This window comes from Taudactylus pleione, unplaced genomic scaffold, assembly GCF_031769625.1.
Source record: "Taudactylus pleione unplaced genomic scaffold, aTauple2 ptg003027c, whole genome shotgun sequence".
NCBI classification, from domain to species: domain Eukaryota; kingdom Metazoa; phylum Chordata; class Amphibia; order Anura; family Myobatrachidae; genus Taudactylus; species Taudactylus pleione.
The window spans coordinates 71584-86921 of NW_028287392.1; positions in this window are offsets into that span (position 1 = coordinate 71584).

Genomic DNA, 15338 nt, shown 5'->3' on the forward strand with positions numbered 1-15338 from the left:
ATACACTGTACACGTGTGTGTATACACATATGTATGTTTGTATATATATATATATGTCTGTTTGAATATATATATATATATATGTGTGTATATATATATAACTATATGTGTGTGTGTGTGTGTAATATATACTGTACATGTATGTGTGTATATATGTATATATGTCTGTGTATGAATATTTATATGTATGTGTGTGTGTATATATATATACAGTATATATATATGTTATATGTGTATATATATATATATAATATATATATATGCGTGTGTGTAAACTGTGTATGGAACGGCCCAATTCAGGAGCAGACCTACTTATTAGAAAAGACCACTCTTCTCTGTATTCTGAAAACGTCATCTGTACCAATATAAATAATAGCATCGGGGTCTATGGCACAGAAATGAGTTTGATAAGTGAAACTGATTCAAGCGACTAGAGTGTCTTATGTATAATGGCGTTTTATAACCCACTGGGTCAAGAATGAAGTGCAGTAGTGTTCATCTATATATGTGCATAAATCTTGTAGCAAAGTGTAGTAAAGTGCTTTGTGAAAAAAGTGCAGTGTGTGCAAAGTGTGCTACTAAAGTGCTGAAATAGACCAATAATTTAACCATTTAAAATTACCCCATCAAACTGGGGATGGTAAAGTGCTTCATAAATACCAAAAGATATACCAGTGATATGAACAGAGTGCAATAAAGATATATATAGCAATTTATTTATACATGAGCAAAAATCCAAAACACAGCCTAGCAATGATCACAACCTCTAATCAACCTTTAATGGGTTACCAGGTGGATACATTGCACTTTATTATCCACCTGGTTACCCCATTTTGATGGGATATTTTAATCGGTTAAATTATTGGCAATTTCAACACTTTAGTAGCACACTTTGCACACGCTGCACTTTGGGGGTCACTCAGACCCGCTCGTGAGCAAAGTTCGCTCGCAAACGGGTCGATGTTGTGAGAATGCGCATGCGCACGACGGAGGGAGCTCCGTCGTGCGCATGCGCGAGACCAGGTGAGTGACGAGAAATGCGTCGCTCCGGGTCTCGCACCAAAGGGGCGTGCTGTCGATGGTGACTGATAGCATTCCCCCTTTGGTGGGCGTGCCGGGGGCGTGGCAGCCAGACGGAGGCGTTCCCATGGGAACGCCTACCGTCTGAGTCCGGCCCCACTGACATCAGTAATGATGTCAGTGAGAGTGACTTTGGCTCTGATAGAGCCAAAATCACTCCTGGGCTTGCGGCAGCGAGACCATACCGCAAGGTTCTCGTCGCAAGCCCGATGGTCGCGATGGTCTGTGGTAACCCACAGCTATGCGAGCGTCCATAAGGCCGCTCCACATTTAAATAGGACGGCCCTGATTCAGAGCAAGCGTTCTGCTCAGAGCATTCAGCTCTGAATCAGGGCCTTTATTCACAAAGCACTTTACTACACTTTGCTACAAGACTTATGCATATATATATATATAAAACCATGTTCTCCCAAGGCTCTATATAAAGGGCGGTCTGCCCGGCAAAATTATCTTGCCACCCGGGACCTGCAGGACGCGCTGTTTACGCAGTGCCGCAGAAACCAATAACAGCCGGTGTCGTCTTCTCAACCAATCGCCGCCGGCAGATTCTCTTCACTACAGCTCCCAGAATCACCCTGGCGCTTGTGGCTCCTCCTCCCTCTGTGTGCGCCTTCTGCAGCTGCCGCCCGCTCATTGCTCTGTGTTCCTGGCTTATTCAGCCTCACTCCAGTCCCTCTCCATCACACACTGCTCCCGCCACAGCCACTCTCCATTCACTGTGCCTCAGAGGGGATGTCGGACCCGGGCTGGGGAGGTGTGCAGACCAGTTGCCCAGGTGTAAACGGTGCTGGTAGAGGAGCACCCTGAAAGGTAAGGACCCCTGTCATTGGTGTTACTGGCTGGCTTTGTGGGGGTGCGGACACATCGCCGGGGACCGGGAGGATTGCCTGATTTTCGGGGGGCTCCCGACCAAAATCGGGAGGGTAGGCAAGTATTTTATACATACATACATAAATACATACATACACACATACATACATTAGAGATGAGCGGTTCGGATTCTGTGGAATCCGAACCGCTCCGAACATTGGGGATCCGAGTCCACCCGAACCCTGTTCGGGTGTTCACCGCCTGACTCGGATCCCCGTTCGGGGCCGAACGGCGGCCGCCTGATGTCGGATTCTCACTAGAGAATCCGACATCAGGTCTCCTCGCGTGTAGGGCAGAGCGCAGTGATAGCGCTCTGCCCTACACAGACACACAGCCGCCAGCGGCAGCTGTGTGTTTGTTACAGCAGCCAATGAGAGTCACACAGACTCTCATTGGCTGCTGCACGGAGGGAGCCGGCTGGAGCTCACACATGAGCTCCGTCTTCCGGCTCCCTCCTCAGCGTGTGACAGAGCGGACGGCGCGGGAGCGGGGATACAGGTAAGTTTTATTTTTTTTATTTTTTTACTTGTCAAAGGTCCGGGGGCGCTACTGGGGGGGGGGGGTCTGCACTACTGGGGGGGTCTGCTACTGGGGGGGGCTATACTACTGGGGGGGCCATACTACAGAGGGGCCTGCTACTGGGGGGGCTATACTACTGGGGGGGGGTCTGCACTACTGGGGGGGTCTGCTACTGGGGGAGGCAATACTACTGGGGGGGCCATACTACAGAGGGGCCTGCTACTGGGGAGGGCTATACTACTGGGGGGGGTCTGCTACTGGGGGGGCCATACTACTGGGGGGGATCTGCACTATTGGGGGGCCATACTACAGAGGGGCCTGCTACCGGGGGGGGGCTATACTACTGGGGGGGTCTGCACTACTGGGGGGGTCTGCTACTGGGCAGGGCTATACTACTGGGTGGGCCATACTACAGAGGGGCCTGCTACTGGGGGGGGTCTGCTACTGGGGGGGCCATACTACTGAGGGGCCTGCTACTGAGGGGGGCCATACTACTGGGGGGGCCTACTACAGGGGGGGCCCATACTACAGGGGGGGCTACTACTGGAGCAGCCTACTACTGGGGGGGCCTGCTACTGGGGCAGCCTACTACTGGGGGAGCCATACTACTGGGGGGGCATACTACTGGGTGGCATGCTAATGGGGGGCATACTACTGGGGGGGCCTGCTAATGGGGGACATACTACTGGGGGGGCCTGCTAATGGGGGGCATACTACTGGGGAGCATTCAACTGGGGGCACTGCATAGTGGACCGTACTACTAAGGGGACTGCATAGGGGGCACCACTGCTGGGGGACATTGTGTAAGGGACACCGCTACTGTGGGCATTGTGTAAAAGGGTCACTACTGTGGGCATTGTGTAAAAGGGGCACTACTGTGTGTCGTAACATAAATAAGAGACACTACTTTATGGTGTAATGTGAATCAGGCCCTATGTGCGGTGTAATGCTAATAAGATTGTGCACTGTGACTCCTAGGGCCGTAGCCCACTTTGTAAACAAGTACTGTGACTCTGCTGGCCGTACCCCACTGGGTGGGTGCACTACTTTTCATTTCTGCCACTGCTGTGTGGCAATGTGTCATAGATGTGCTTTATACTGTGGTGTCTGTGTCGTTGTGCCGCTGCTTTGTCGCTTAGTAACCAGTCAGCTCACTGCAACCTTTGGCCAATAATGTTGAAAACAATATTATAAGCTGTGATATGGTCTAAATTGACTGGAAATTAATGTTATTGAGGTTAATAATACTCTAGGAAGAAAAAAAAGACCAATTTATGTGATTTTAGCTTTTTTTGTCAATTTTTGTAAAAAAATCCAAATCCAAATCCAAATCCAAATCCAAAGCCAGTCACCGCAGTTTGGCAAATCCAAATCCAAAGCCGGACGACGAATTAGAACCAAATCCAAATTCGGCAAAAATGGTCCGGCGCACATCCCTAACATACATACATACATACATACATAAATACACACATACATACATGCACACATACATAAATACATACATACACACATACATACATAAATAGATGCACGGCAGAGACTTGCTGGCAGCCTGGAGTGAAAAGGTCATACAGGAGTTGGGGCAGATAGCGGCGGCTAATTAGACCAGCAGCCGTCACCAGAAGGTTGTATATTTCAGAGACATCCTTTTTTTGTTTGGTGGACTCAGCAGCGCCCTCCAGGGGCTGGCACTTTTAGGCAGCTGCCTAAAGGCCCCCATACATCAGAGATTGATTGCAGCAATCGTGCAATTTGCAATCGATTATGTATAAAAAATCTTTCCCTTTTTCAATCGATTGCAGATTGCAGAATTGCCACAATCGATTGAAAAAGGGAAATATTTTTATACACAATCGATTGCAAATTGCACGATTGCTGCAATCAATCTCTGATGTATGGGGGCCTTAAGGCAGGGTACACATCAGAACGACCTGGGCATTATAGTGAGAGTCTGTATGTAATAGTGCAGCAAGCTGGGGATATGGGGCTTATATACTGTATGTATAGGACTGTACCTGACTTGCGCTGCTGAGATATCTCTGGAACTTGTAGTTTAGCAGAAATTATCTATCTACTTGTTCTAGATGGGATAGGCCTAGCATTATTTTTGCCTTTGTGGAACTACAGGTTCCAGCATTACCTTTAGAAACTAGAACAGAACCACACAATCACTAATACATTATTCTTGTGTATAATTTCCTATTGACTGTACCTACTATACATCTTGTATGCAGGTTCGGCAACAGAAATCTTGGGGCCAAGTACACTGATGTCTCTGGGGAGCCCCCCTCGAACACACGCACACACCACCACCCCTGAACCCACCACGCTTGACCCAGCACCAACACATCCCTCCCCTGCGTGTGAGGGAGGCAGGGACAGAATTGCCGGGGGAGGGGCAGCATTGCCTGTAATGTCACTGCTGCATCATTCATTAATAGTCACAGCATGAACCAGGTGATGAGGATACTCGGAGGGGGGCTGAGAGATGGTGCCATGGCTCATACCTCCAACTTTTGTGTTCCACAGAGAGGGACACTTAGCGCACCCTAGGCGCGTGCGTGAAAAGTGGGCGGAGCTACGACAAAAAGGGGTGGAGTTTATTGGAAATGGGGCGGAGCCTCACAGCAAACCCCGTTTATGTCATTATAGGGGGCGTGCCCAGCAGTCTTCGAGATGCTGGGGAGCCCCCTACACAGGTGAACAGATGCGGCATCTGTTCACCTTCTGCACACCCGCTGCTATTCAGAGCATCGGTATGTGCTCTCCCCAACTTCCCCCCCACCGCAGGACACTGCGGCCCGCGGGTGAGACAGCGGGACAGTCCCAGAAAAACAGGACTGTCCCACTGAATGCGGGACAGTTGGGAGGTATGCATGGCTGGCTTTATTTTGCTTAGTTGTGCGGCCGGCCAGTGTGGTCAGTCTGTATATCAAATTTAGTTGCTGCAGTGGCCCCATCATTTTCTGCACCTCTGAACCTCAGGGCACGGTACGGGTGTACCCTTAGTACCCCCTGTTGCCGGGCCTGCTTCTATGTATGTATATTGAGTCTGAATATGGTGTCATGTGTTCACATGATTATAGAATGATCAAATAGAAATGTATTATTGGGGGACAATGTGGTAGTTTTTATAACTGTATAGGATCTAACATTTCGTGAAGGTTCATATTCTTGAAGTTCTGTAACAGGAGATTGAGTTTAGTATGAGCTATGACATTTGGGTATATGCTAATGACCTAGTATGGTAATTTAGGTGTTGTATGTAGTGTTCAGCCTATCTGAGAAGCACATATTGATGCTTAAACTATTATTTAGAAGCATTGCCACTGCCAGTGCGCAGATCAGTCACATCTTCTGTTTGGAAGTTCGATGGTTTCGCAGACTTGCCAAGCATTACGGATGTGTGTAAGGTAAAGTGGGCATCCTAATGTTTGGCTGTGACGGCATTACGATTGCAATCATTAGCATATTTTCGCAGTGAGACTGCGATCCGTAATGAATCAGGCCCATAGTGCATACACACTGTGCAATCTACCAAACGACTGAATGATATTTTTAATTGTCTGATGGTTAGATCGTTAATTATATGATGTTAACATATCGCCTGGTCGTCCGGTAGTGCATACACACTGCATAATTTGCGGGGAATCGAGATTGTCAGATTGAGCTGCACGTAGGGGTGACCTGAAGATGTGATGGCCGCCGCCACAGGAGCGAGCATAGTGCATATACAGGTGACGATTTGAACAATTTGTCGTTCTGATCCGTCGGAATCAGCCAAATCGTTTAAAAAAATCATCTAATGTGTACCCAGCTTTACTTTGTCATGCAGAAACGCTGGTCTTCACAAAGATAATTGCTTCAAGTCCCTGCAGGAAGACCAACGTTATAAATGAATAGAGCATCTAGTGTTAGTTCTCTGGTGGCACTAGGACTCATGTGATGCAATACAGTGCATGGATGCAGGGGCGGATTGGGATGGAAAACCAGCTCAGGAAATTTATGGAAGCAGCCCTAATAGGGACGGGGTCTGTTGAAGAGGAGGGGTCTGTCAAGGGGTGCGGGATCCATTCTCATGGGGCTTGATTCTGCCCATAGCAACCAATCAGATTCTACTTAACATTTAACTAGCACCTTCTAGAACATAATAGCTAGAATCTGATTGGTTGCTATGGGCAACATCACTTCTAAAACTCACTTCTAAAAACTCTCACTTTAGTAAATTTACCCCTGAGTTGCAGCTGTCCTTGTGTCTTTTGCTGCCGTTGCATCTGTGACTTTAGGCTAATGACATTACAATGCCCTTCCCTGGTGTACAGATATGCCTCTGAATATGCAAGTACTGAGACGCCCACTGTCAGTGTAAGAGGGGCATTCAATATGAAACGTTAACTTCACTGTCGAAGTTAACGTTTCATATCGGAGTTTTTTCCTGCGTTAAAGTCTGGTGCGCGCTCCCGCTTATCCCCGTAATCAATATAAAATGAACGAAAACAGGAAACTCCGAAGTTGGATTTGCGTAAAGTTACGAATTTTTCCTTAAAATAATTGTAAGACCCCCCTAAAGTTGTAAAAACAAGGGGGAACACTATGGGTATCCCCGTTTTAGCCTTTAATTTAAAGTCGGGGATTTAAATAGCCGCAGCAGGTGTTTTTTTCCCGACATTGAAGAAGTGATGCAGAAGAGCACTTAGGTTATTTTTTTCGTTTTTTTAAGTGGTCCCATCAAATTTGGGGTACATGAAAATGGGTACTAGCATATTTTGATGTCCCTAAAGTAAGTTTTTAAAAATTCTGCATTTGTGCACCTGCCGCTATAATTCTATTCTTCAAAACACCTGCCGCATACTTGCAGAATAGCCCTGAACCTATTTCCCTATTGTTTAACATTTTTTCACATTTTTTTTTTTGCACCCCAATTTTTAAATACATTTTTTGGGGTGTCCCTATTTTTTAAAAAAACTTTTTTTGACACAGTTCTCTTTTAAATGTCAATCTCAGGGGTTCAGGCTATTTTTTTTAAGCCTGCACCCCTAAACCCCAATTCTGCACTTTTTTTCGACACCTATGCAATGGTGAAAAGTTATCACCGTTTTTTATCAAAGACTAGTCAAAACTGCGGTAAGTCTTTGAAATTGAATAGGGTGTAAAACTAAAACCTGCGATAATGACGTCATAATTGCGATATTAACGCAAAAACGATGTTATCGCTCCCATATTGAATACCCCTGTAAGTCTTTAGACACCTCCATTGGTTGCATTATTGGAGCTTTCACCATCCTATGCTAGGTGCAGATCATCCGTATTGCCTCCAATGTGAGAAATTCAGCTTCTCTATATCCAACCCCATGTGACATACTTACCTACCCTCCAGCCTTCCGAAAATCCGGTGCCACTCCTGGCCCTCCTGGAAAGGCAGGCAAGTCTCCCGGCCCCAGCGATCCGCCTGCATAAATCCCGGGGCCAGTGACGCAATCCGCGTCATCGTAGCCCCGCCCCCTGCATCACAATGCCATCGTCCCCAATGACGTGTCATTATCCAAGCCACGCCCCTTTTCTCCCGTGACACGCCCCATTTTACCGCGAGACTCCCCTCGTGTGGTTGCCCGACAGCTCCCTCCCGGAAGTGCAGTATTTTCTTTAAAATTAAAATATCTGCCGCGATACAAAACCCGCATCGGCAAACGGCAGCATCCTGACCAGGTGCTGTTCACTTCGGAGGTCAGGAAGCAGCATCAGCCGATGCAGCCCCTGGCCTCGTCCCTCTCGGAAAATGTTGCATGTTGGGATCCCATCCTAACCAGCTATTGCTGGGGATAGTGAAAATATGTCAGTCATGCTACGGCTTGGGGGGTGGGTCTGCGAGCGTAATCGCAGGACCCATTCTGTACATGTGCAGAGAACAAGCCTCATGCAGGAGCAGAACCCTAACCATCAGAGATGTACGTTTATCATTGGATGAATGTACATCCCTGAATCAGGTCCTATAATTGGTTATACCCATCAGAAGAGAGTGTCAGTTTACTTATTATGTGTCAAACTGTGGCCCTGATTCAGAGACGGACCACCCACAGCTATTGCCAGCGGCCAGGATGATGGTCGCGATGGTCAAGACCATCGCGACCATCGGGCTTGCGACAAGACCCTTGTGGTAGGGTCTCGTGTCCACAAGCCCCAGAGAGCTTCTGGCTCTAATAGAGCCTGAAGCTCTTTCACTGACATCACTGGTGATGTCAGTGGGGCCGCCCACAAACGGCAGGCGTTCGCTTGGGAACGCCTCCATTTGTGAAGCCACCCCCCCACCACGCCTACAAAATGGGGCGAGCTATCAATCAACATCAACAGCCGCCCCTTTTGTAGTGAGTCATGGAGCGATAGATTTTCTCTCTCGCGACGGGCTTGCGCACACCATCGACCCGCTCGCGAGCGCTCAAGCGCTTGCGAGCGGGTCTGAATCAGGCCCAGTATTGCTATATGCATCTGATGTGTAGCTACATTCATTATAAGTGGACACATGTGCTGTCGGTTGCCACTACTCTGTTTATTTGTTGGGATTCGATTTCACCTTAGACAAAGCATCACATCACAAGAATTCAATGGAAAAAAATATTAATATCACTGTTTGCGCATGTTAAACAGCTGAGTTCAGCTTTATTTTGACATTGGATGGTCATCTCTTCCACACCATTGGTGAAAACACTACCTTCGAAAGGAAAACATCCCTAATGAAAAGTCACTCCCTCGGTGGTGACTGCACAGATGCATACTAGCGTAGCGTGTGGACTCTCACCTCTGCTCTCCCTTGAGTCCCTTACAGCAGTGGTAGCCAACCCTGGTCCTCAAGAGCTACCACTGGTGCATGTTTTGTAAGTCTTCTCACAGAATCACAAGTGATATAATTAGCTCCACCTGTGGATCTTTTCAAATGTGTTAGTTTGTAATGAATACACCTGTGCACCTACTAGGTGGTCTGGAAAACGTGAACTGTTGGTAGCTCAAGAGGAACGAGGTTGGCTATCCCTGCCTTACAGCACTGCAGTTCTTTTTTTTTGTAAAAGCTTTATTATCAAGCGGCCAAACTAACAAGAGCTCTCTTCTTGCTTATCAGGTGTGGAGAAGCAGATACTGGCAACTAGCTGTGACAAAGGTGCCGCTTGAGAAGACAGCTGACAGTAATAGTGACTTGGAATACATACAGGAGACCAGCAGCCGGCAGTCAGAAGACCAACAGCGACATCACAATGCTCAGAATCCAGACGGGCTCACTAAGTATCCTAACCCTCCCCCCTAACCATCCCTTCCTGCATCCTAACCCTTTCCTCCCGCAGTCTAACCCTAAAGCTGGCCACACACTAAACCAACTTACATCCAACCAGCCAACTTGTTGATTGGTTGGAATGAAAATCTGGTAACGTATGGGAGTAACTGATGATCAGAAATTTGCTCCTAAATGCCAGAAAACAGATGAAAATGGTCGTTCAGACAAGTTTGTTAAATGTTTGATCTAAACAATTTGTACAAACAACAGTTTTGGTCCATTTTCCAGCGTTTGGGAGCAAATTGCTGATTGTCATTTGCTTTAATACCTTACCAGATTTTCATTCCAACCAATCAACAAGTTGGCTGGTTGGACAGATAATCTTTAGATGTGTGGCCAGCTTATGTCTAACCCTCCCCGTTAGTGCCTAAACCTATCCTTTCCCCTTGGTGCCTAAACCTAACCCTCCCCCTAGTGCCTAACCCTAACCCGCCTCCCCGATGTTGCCTAAACTTAACCCTCTCCCACCCGCAGTCTATCTCTATCCCTCCCCACCACAGTCTAACCCTACACCCCCCCTTCCCGGTGGTGCATAAACCTGACCCTCCCCCCCGCGACCTAAACCTAACCCACCTCGCTATACTTACGTTCGATATGCCAGCTGTCGGGATTCTGGTGTGGACATATCAAGTGATGTCGGGTTTCCGGCGCCGGGGTTCTGGTCACGGTTCGGGATTCCGGCACTGGGATTTCGCCCGCCGGCATCCCGTGACCTCTCCTTAGTAACATCTGGTTTACTTAGCCCTTCCTATGAGGTGCCTATGGCAGGGCTAAGTGACCCATTTGCAGCACGAAATTGTAGCCTGCTATTAACTCTAGCAGGCAGAAGGCAGAGAAAACCCTTTAGTACATACCAAGAAGTGATATGTATAGTGCATGTACTCCTTTGTGTGTCCAGCCCACCAATCTATAACTTCCCAAGCCTGTATTAGGTAGGTGCGCTCAATATAATGGTCTGTAAGTGTAAGTAACCAGACCATTTAATTTCGGCCTCTGATGTCCCATATGGCATCATTCATGGGACTTCACGGGCCCCCTATTCCACCATGCCTTGTCCTTGCTTTGTTAGAATTGATGCGAACTCATTGAAGCCAACCACATACCAGCTAATCCCCAGGTTATCCACAATCGCAATCTTAATATCTTCATACCCATCCAGATTGGAAATGTCCCTAATATGTTGTTATCTTGACTGTATTCCTGTGGGTGTAACACTGCTCTCTAAATCTACACATTAAGTCACGCCACTGCAAGCCGTATTGAAGAATCTCTACAGTACGGAAACTGGAGAGTCAGCGGCTGTAGGATTAGCAGGAGTGCTGGCAGTCAGTTATCTGTATGCCCCATCAGCCATATGGCATTTACTTATTGCTGACTGACTGCTGCATTGCAGATCCTCCTCCCTGGTTATTGGTGGGAGTAGCAGCAAGGTAAATAATAGTCAAGGCTGTGATCTAAACAGGTCAAATGTATTAGGTGGGTGGGGTCAAACTGGGGGAAGGCATAATAATAATAATAATGTGAAAAGGGACTGGACAGTTTGGTGGCGTGCTTTCAATGCTGCATTATACATGCCTACTCTCCCGAAAGTCACTGGAGGCTCCCGATTTTTGGAGTAACCCCCCGCACCCCTGGTAGAGGAGGCATTTCTTCCACATTCTGCCCACTTCCTAGTGAAGTGGGCAGAATGGGGAGAATTTCTGTGGCAATCGAGGGTCCCCATGTAGGGGGCGGGGCTTAATGGCGTGATTCTTCAGGAATATTTAAATTTGCACCAATCGCGGCAATTTACCGTGAAGAGGGACGTCTTGCCCCGTTGCAACCGACCTGCTTCTCCTCCCCGAGCTTCTCCTCCCCGGGAGGAGAAAACAAAAGTAGACAAGTATGTGCTGCATTCTCTTTTTCATTATTTGCGCTTTACAGTTCGTCTTTAGTTTGTTTTTTTCCCCCAAGCAGTCACCATGGACCATGGGGAAATATTCGTTGTATAACAACCTTTGATAACAATCTACTTCATTTAAAATATAATTTTTTTAAATTAAGCTATTTGTAATTCCAACATAAGTACATGAAACAGAATCTTTGGCATCCATTTCATGGTCCACCACATTTATCAAACTTCATCTGAACCTTCTGAGAACCCGGATCACACGTTATCCAGCAAATTCTTTCATTCAATTGTTTTTCCTCCTTTTTTGTTGGTGAAATCATTTTCAGTTTAGCATTGTTCCTGTAATACTAAATGGGATTTGCTCTCTTAACCCATTTTCCAACATTATAAGCTCACCTAAATAGGAGTGGTATTGTATAGTCTAAAGCTGGGTACACTCCATGTGATACATACATCATATGATATATCGTCCCAGCGCGGATCAGAATGATATATCGCACAAATCATATACAGGTTGAGTCTCCCATATCCAAATATTCCGAATTACGGAATATTCCGAAATACGGAATATTTTTAGCATATCTGACATATTGAAACCTTTGTTTTTTGATGGTTCAATGTACACAAACTTTGTTTAAGGCTCAACATTATTAAAACTATTGTATAAAATTAACTTCAGGCTGTGTAAAAGGTGTATATGAAACATAAATTAATTTCATGTATGTACACAAACTTTCTTTGAGCCACAAAATTATTGAAAATATTGTATAAAATTACCTGCAGGCTGTGTGTATGAAGTGTATATAATACATAAATGCATTCTGTGTGTATATTGGGGTCCCATTCCCAAGATATTTCATTATGATATGCAAATATTCCAAAATACGGAATATTCCGTTATCCAAAATACCCCTGGTCCCAAGCATTTTGGATATGGGAGACTCAACCTGTAGTATGTACGACCGATCTGTTGTTCCCGGCTGTCATTCATTGAATCATCCCATCTGCTACGCTGCACATAAGAAGGGATGATTCAATGAATGACGTTGTGTAGTTACATGTAAGAATACATTGTGCTGTCATACTGTGGATCATGCAGAGTGCATGGCGCCTGCATTCTAGCTTTACATCACTCGCCGCATCGCTGGGTTGCACCGTCATAAGGTGTGTACCCAGCTTAAGGACTCATACTCACTGATGTTAATTTTGTGTGTTGCACTAGTTTTATAATGCTAGTGCAATCCTCAAAAAGGTGCCTAAATATGGAAACAATTGCTTCCAATGATAATATACATCAGGGGCGATTCAATTAAGCGCGAGGTGAATAGCACCAGGAAGTTAGTCCCAGAGTATTCAATTCAGCGCGTTGTTTAGTCTGACTATTACAACATAGGTTGGAGAATTCTGGTTCTTGTGACTTAACCTGTGTGTTTAGTTGCGAGAACCTGCATTCTACATTTAAGGTGCCGTCAACGAGACTGTTAGTGCTGCGCTAAGCCCGGCAAACAGCCTAGCGCTCGGCACTTTAGTTGGATTTCTTCTCACTCCCTCAGGAGGGTGCAAGAAGAAATCCTTTAGTCGGCCTAACAGCGCACTGAATTGAATAGCTCTGGGAACTCCTTCCCGGCGCTAACAACAGCACGCTTAATTGATTCACCCCCCTGAGACTTGAGAAGTTTGAGAATGTTGCAGTACTATGAGCGCTGGCTATTTCATTTTGGGGATGTGAGTTGTCCGGAGGTACCGTTAGTGCGGCATATCGCTGCACTTACTTGTGGTGCGACATATTAACTTGATGCCCCTAAGGTCAGTAGTTCATCCTACTGAAACACCTTTGGGTATAAGAACTGTTATATTCACAAGAATAGGTTAGGGGTGCTAATCAACAGCACACCAGCCCACACCTAGTTTTATTTAGCAGCATAAAAAAACAAAACATGAAAATAAATCGTGGCCTATCTAGCTCTAAACTAAACAGAGCACTCCCTCTCTAAGGTAGAAGGACCTAATGTTCCACTTACACAAAAAAAAGCAGAATGTACATGCAAATAGCAGTGTCTCTCTGCAGTCCTGCCAGCCTGCTTCCCCTAGGTAGTGGGAGTCTAGCACACTGACACACCATTTTATCAGCCTCTCACAGGTGTACGACAATCAAAGCTGCTCATTACCTTTATGATCACCAGGCAGACTGTAATGGGAAATAAAACCCTAAATATTATCCACCTAGTGCATTTTCCTATAAATACTTAGAGGGGAATTTAATTAGAAGCGAAAAGTCACGTTTTGGTGAAAAGCGATCGCAGTTGCGAAATTTTCGCATATAAGTGCGTATCGCGCTATCCAATCCCGAAGTGTACGCATGTGCGAAAACTCCATAGACCGAAACAGGTGAAAAGTTTTCACCCTCTCAGAGCAGCAGAAAAAAAGTGCAAAATCCCTATTTTAGGCTAAAAAATGTGGGGACTTGATTCAGAACTCTTTGGGAATGAAAATGTAAAAAATTTTAGAAAATAGGTTTAAAGTACTGGGTCAGGTATTTTGGGGGGCTGTATGGATGGGACAGGTGTTTTTAGGATTGCAGGTTGCTGCAGAAGGTGTATTTTGAACTTTTTTTTAAAACTGCACTTTATAGACACATAAATATACTAACACCCATTTTATTGTACTTCCAATTTAACTGCAGTAATTATTTTCTCCCATAAATATTGCTTTTTATCAATTTTCCACATTTATGCAAATATGCATATAACAACCTTTTCACACTATTTAAGTACCCAAAATACTTTTATTAGGGCTAGTAATACACTTCTATATTGATTTTCTATGTCAGTTAGGCTTTTTATGGGGTACAGACTGATTTCCCCAAAATGTGCTGTACTTTTCACTAGTTTCGCTATGCACAATTATCGAAAATATGCGTTTTTGTGTGTTTTGTATTTGGATAGGGTGAAAAATGGGACCGCGCATAGCGAAAATACGTGTAAATATCGCACCAAAACTGGTGAATAGTGCGAAAATGGCTAATTGTATCCGGCCCTCAACCTTAATATTAATTATTCTCTTTCAACCACTTGCCTTGCATAGTTGCATCCTTTGCGACCACACCAGGCTGTCCGTTATCTGATCTGGTCACAAACGACACAACCAGTCAGATACACAGTGTGGGCGGCTGCAGGAGAAGACATTTTCTGCAGCTGCTGCTCTCAGAAGGACCTTCTGGTCCCTCTGCTTCCCTGCACCCTACCTCCCAGTGTCTGACCTGCTGCCGATCGCTGCTGATCAGTCAGCACAGCAGGACCCTCCCAGTGGCTGCAGAGTTTAGCAGTCACTGGGGAAAAGTAAATTAACCACCGCTCAGCCCTCTAGTGTGTTCCTGGTGGCTGAAGCCACTGGGAAAAGGAAAGTCATGATGGTCGTGATGTTCCCAATGTTCTCGATGTTCCGATAGTGGCGATTCGAAAAGAAAACAAAGAAGAAAAAACATATTTTTTTAATAATGAAATTGTTTTGGATAAGCTGAGATACATGTTCTTCACCTAATTCACTCATAAAAAAAGGCAATTTCTGAGCGTTTTTTTTAGAAAAAAGAGTTGTCAGTTAAGTGGTTAATATACAGAAACATATTTCAGCGTTCAAAAGTTACGTTCAGCAGCT